Below are 6000 nucleotides of genomic sequence, written 5' to 3'. Positions count from 1 at the left end.
CACAAACTTCCATAATTTAGCAGTGTAAGGCAGATTAAAAGAAAAGGCAAAATTATATAATAAGAATTAAATAACTAAACTATACCTCAAACAATCAACATAAATTAAAAATTAAAAATACAATAAAAATAGAATAAAATAAATAAATAAAAAAATATAGGAAAAAACAAAATAAAATAAAATAAAAATAATATTAAATAAATAAGCAGAAAAAGTTAAAAGAAAATTAAGGAGAATAATATCAAATAAATAAGCAGACAAACAAAATAAAAAATAAGTAAATAAAAATTAAAAATTAAAACGAAAAGAAATTAGGAAATAAAGAAGAAAACCTACTTGGTTAATGGCAAAACACGAAAAGATTACACGAAGATTGAAAATTCGTTAGTGTTTTTTAAAATTATCTTTTTGATTCGGTAATGAGTCTGCCTCAAAATCCTTTTCTTTTCATAACCCAAAAAAGTGGAAGAGTTATAAGGATTTTTGCTCTAAAATGCTCGTGTTATTCTCGCCTTTTTATAGCCTTTGCATCCGACACGCCCGTGTTCTTGCCCGTGTGCACGACACAGGCTGTGTCCAGGCTGTGCTCCTAATCATACTGTGTCCTCGAATGCCTTATAATCAACACGGTTTTGACACAGGCTGTGTTGATGTACATGAGTTGTGTTATAAACCGTGTGACTCTCAAAAACTGTGTAACTCTAATTTTATACCCAACACGCCCTAGGCAATTAAACACAGGCCGCGTAGAGTAGCACGGGCCATGTTGTAAGCCGTGTCTCTCAGGAACCGTGTAGCTTCATTTTTCACAACCAACACGCCCTCGGAAGTTGGGCACGGACTGTGTAGAGTAGCATGGGCCATGTCTGAAATCATGTTAGTCCCGTGTTGAAGCCCAGAAATATGTTTTTACTCCGTTTTGTGCACTAACACCTGTATAACTCAATAATTTACACAACCAAGTAATTTTTGCCTAAAGCAACATAAAAATGAAAGGAGTTAAGTTACAAACCAACCGAAATGTAAAAACAAACTAAGTCTAAAGGGTAAGTTAAATGCTAAAAAATGAAGAAATGTAAAGGATAAGCTCGAGAATGCCTCCCGAGAGCGCTTCTTTTAACCGAGTCGTGTAGCTGAACTCATGCAGAAGGTCAATCTTGCTGGAACAACACCATATCGATTCGCTCCTCGATCTCAAGCGGGCCTCCATGATAAAGCTTCACCTTCAAACTTCCCTTATCTGGATGACGTAACTCAACTGTGCTATATGGGAACACCTGCTGGATCACGAACGGTCCTAACCAACGACTTTGAGCTTCCTTGGGAACAAACGGAGATGTGAATTGTAGAGCAAAACTCGGTCCCCAACTTGAAACTCCTTGGAGTCCCTCAGTCGCTTGTCATGCCACTTCTTAGTCCACTTCTTATAGATGAATGAGTTGCCATATACTTGGTGGCGCTACTCACCTAACTCATTGAGCTACCACTGTCTCTATTTACCTACAAAATCAACATCAAAATTACAAGTTCTTAAGGCTCAAAAGGGCTTTGTGCTCTAACTCAATAAGTAAATGGCAAGCTTTTCCATACACAAGCCTATAAGGTGTAAAACCTGTAGAAGTACGATAGGCTGTCTTGAATACCCAAGTGCATCATCTAACTTATTTATCCAATCCTTCCTACTCACCCCTACGGTTTTCTGTAAAATGCATTTCAAACCCCTATTAGTATCCTCTCCTTGCCCACTAGTCTGCGGGTGATAGGGTGTACAAAACCTGTGGGTCACTCCATATCGCCGAAGTAATCTCTCAATTGAGCATTACAAAAATGAGTCCCTCTATCACTAATCAGTGCCCTAGGTATGCCAAACCTAGCAAATAATCGCTTAAGGAACTTAGTAATGACTCTGATAGGAAATCATCATCTTAGCAACCATACACCCCAATAACTAATGAGTTATGATACATATAGAATGCAAGAAAACACCCTCTAATCAAGATGATTTCAAAACCCAAGGATCTCCCTAAGTGAAGTTAGGGAGAACTAGTTCCAACAATGAAACTAACACTTGAATTCAACTCCAAACGCCACAAACCAAGTATGATTTGATAAGCTAAAAATCAAACACAAGATTTTGGTTAGAGAACGCCACAAAAAAAATAGTTTGATAAGTTCAAAGTTCATGCAAGAACTTAAGTAAAAACACTCCCAAAGAGCAAATAAAGATTATTATTCATCAATTTATCTTTACAAATGAATTGGGCTTTGATATTTATAGCCAATACAAGACAAAGAACCTAAATGGATGTCTTTTAAGCTTTCCCACGTTTTTCCTTTAATTCCCCTTAAAACTCATTAAAAATGGCTATTTTTATATTGATGTCACTCATTTTGTAACTCCCAAATCACAACTAATTATGTACATCCATTTGTAACTCCATACACAATACATATAACTCATACCTAATAAAATAATCCTTAATTAAATAAAGATAAACTAAAACAATTACTTAAGCTAAAACCAAAAAGATAAGAACCCATATAAATATGAATTAAGCCTAAAAGCCTAATCATGGTCGAATGGCTTTTATTCTTCAAATGGATTGAATGCTCCATTATAAGGTTGGACTCTTATTTTCATGCATGAGTTGCATTTCATTTTTGGACCTTTTGGTGCATGCCTTTGCAATGGAATCTCATGACAACCTCCATTCATATCATTCCCCCTTTCTTGAAAGAAAATTCGTCCTCGAATTTTTCCTAAATATTATGAAACAAATAAACATATAATATCAAATGGTAATAGAATGCCATCATCAACCTGCAATTCCTTCGCAATAGTGATTAGAGAAACTTTAGAACAAATAATATTTTTAGTACTAATAAATCCAACATGTTCAAGCAAAACAGCTTCATTCTTCACTAACTGAATCTTTGCTTCTTCATTAACAACAAACTCTTCATTGTTGAATTTATTTAGAGGTAGCAAATCATTGTCTTTCTCGCCATCTTCAATTATCATGTCTTCAAAATCTACATTGGCTTCAGTTGAGCAATTTAGCTCATCTATTCCATTGTTGTTAGTCTTCAATGATGACTTAGAATCTTCTTTATCTTTGAGATGCTTAAGAAAGGTATTAGTCAACATATTGAACTCTTCAAGCCCATGCTTAAATGCTTCAAAACTGATTCTTAAAGATTTGTTCTTCTTTGAAAATTCATCAATAAAAACTTGACTTGGTTGTCTATCTAACCTCTTAGGTTTAGGCTTAGAAGAATAAAAATTTTGTCTACACTCTTCATAACGATTATTTCTTTGACCCCACATCTTATCATAAGATTGATAACGAAGATTTCGACATTGTCTAATGAACTCAGCTTCATGAAACATTCTTTCTTTTTGTGTCTAAGGATCAAATAAAGATGAAAATAAAGAACCACAAAGAAGTTTGAAGGAAAAAAGAAAAAATATAATACGGAATTTGAAAGAAAATTAAAAGAAACAATATAAAGTGATTAATAATAAGGGAAAACAAAAAAAAATTTAGTGAACACAAAGCTGTAGACTTTAAAACAAAGAGTACTTAGAAGGAAAAAATTGAAACAAGAAGAATTGGGCACAAAAAAAAAGTAAAGAAGATGAGAAACTTCAATAATACACAAAACACAAGGATAAGCAAACCTCAACTTGAAGCAAGCTCTGAACTAAATGATAGGAAATCATCATCTTAGCAAATACACCCCAATAACTAATGAGCTATGATACAAATGGAATGCAAGAAAACACCCTCCAATCAAGATGACTCCAAAACCTAAGGACCTCCTCAAGTGAAGTTAGGGAGAACTAGTTCCAACAATCAAACTAGCACTTGAATTCAACTCCAAACGTGACAAACCAAGTATGATTTGATAAGTTAAAGTCAAACACAAGATTTTGGTTAGAGAATGCCATAAAAAAATACTTTGATAAGTTTAAAGTTCATGCAAGAACTTAAGCAAAAACACTCACAAAGAGCAAATAAAGATTATTATTCATTAATTTATCTTTACAAATAAATTTGGCTTTGATATTTATAGCCAATACAAGACAAAGAAACCTAAATGGTTGTCTTTTGAGCTTTCCTACATTTTCTCCTTTAATTCCCCTTAAAACTCATTAAAAATGGTTGTTTTTACATTGATGTCACTCATTTTGTAACTCCCAAATCACAACTAATTATGTGCATCCATTTGTAACTCCACACACAATACATATAACTCACACCTAATAATAAAATAATCCTTAATTAAATAAAGATAAACTAAAATAATTACTTAAGCTAAAACCCAAAAAGATAAGAACCCATATAAATATGAATTAAGCCTAAAAGCCTAATCATGGTCGAATGGCCTTTATTCTTCAAATGGATTGAATGCTCCATTATAAGGTTGGACTCTTATTTTCATGCATGAGTTGCATTTCCATTTTGGACCTTTTGGTGCATGCCTTTGCATTGGAATCTCATGACAGCCTTGATTCATATCAGACTCTATCATCATGAGTTTGGAAAGCTTGCACTTTCGGCCACTTAGAGGAATACTTAATAGTAAAAAGGATATACTTATTTCCAAAAGAAGAAGGAAAGGGCCCCATGGAGTCAATGCCCTAGACATAAAAAATCTCAACCGTTTGAATGCTCGTTTAGGGCATCTCATCACGAGCAAAGATGTTACCTGACCTCTGGCATGCATCACAAACCTGCACGAATGCTATAGCATCCAGAAAAATGGTCGACCAATAGAACCTAGCCTCTAGAACCTTCTTAGCAATATGGTTAGCTTCTTGATGACCTCATGTTGGTCCCTCATGGCAATGCCTCAAATCTGGAGGATCTCCTCCCCATACATGCATTAACAAATCACCTGATCTGTACAAACTCAAAATAGAAAAGGGTCTTCCTAAATGTAGTACTTCAAATCAATAAAGAATTTCTTCTTTTGCTGAAATGTTATACCCTTTGGTAAGACCTTTGCAACCAAGTAATATGCAAAATCAGAAAACCAAAGGACATCCGAAGATACCTGAATACAACATAAGTACTCATCCGGAAAACTGTCATCAATAGCCCTCTCATCAAGTGCATCTAGGCTCGGGTTCTCCAGTCTTCAAAGGTGATCTGTGGCCAAGTTCTCCGCACTTTTCTTAACCTTGATCTCAGTGTCGAATTCCTGTAAAATTAATATCCAACGAATGAGTCTCAACTTAGCATCATGCTTTCCAAACAAGTACCTCAACGTCGAATGATCCGTGTAGACTACGGTCTTGGATAACATCAAGTATGAGCGAAACTTGTCAAAAGTGTATACTATAAGCAACTCCATCTCAATAGTGGTATAGTGCTCCTAGGCATTTGTCAATGTCTTGCTAGCATAATAAATTGGTTGGAAGTTATTGTCAATCCGTTGTTCTAAAATAGCTCCAACTACAAAATCACTAGCATCACACATTACCTCAAAAGACAGCCCCCAATTAGGCGAAACCATAATAGGAGCTGTAGTTAGCTTCTCTTTAAGTAACTCAAAGGCCTGCAAACAGTCATCAAAAAATATAAATGGAACATCGTTTACAAGCAATTGAGTCAAAGGTCTAGCAAGCTTAGAAAAGTCTTTAATGAACCTTTTATAAAAACCTGCATGACTAAGAAAACTTGGAACAACCTTAGATGAGCTAGGGGGTGGCAACTTATCAATGATCTCTATCTTAGCTCTATCTACCTTCATCTGTGCATGTAAATCTTATGCGCTAGCACAATACCCTCTCTCACTATAAAATAGCAATTTTCCCAATTCAGCATAAGGTTAGCTTCTACACAGTGTGGAAACATATGCTTTAAATTAAAATAATGGGAGAAAGAGTTACCAAATATCGAGAAATTATCCATAAACACCTCCATGGACTCTTCGATCATGTCATGGAAGATCGCCATCATACACCTCTAGAAAGTAGCAATTGCATTGCAT

The sequence above is a fragment of the Ricinus communis genome, chromosome 1 (genome assembly GCF_019578655.1).
Source record: "Ricinus communis isolate WT05 ecotype wild-type chromosome 1, ASM1957865v1, whole genome shotgun sequence".
NCBI classification, from domain to species: domain Eukaryota; kingdom Viridiplantae; phylum Streptophyta; class Magnoliopsida; order Malpighiales; family Euphorbiaceae; genus Ricinus; species Ricinus communis.
This window is presented reverse-complemented; position numbering follows the sequence as displayed.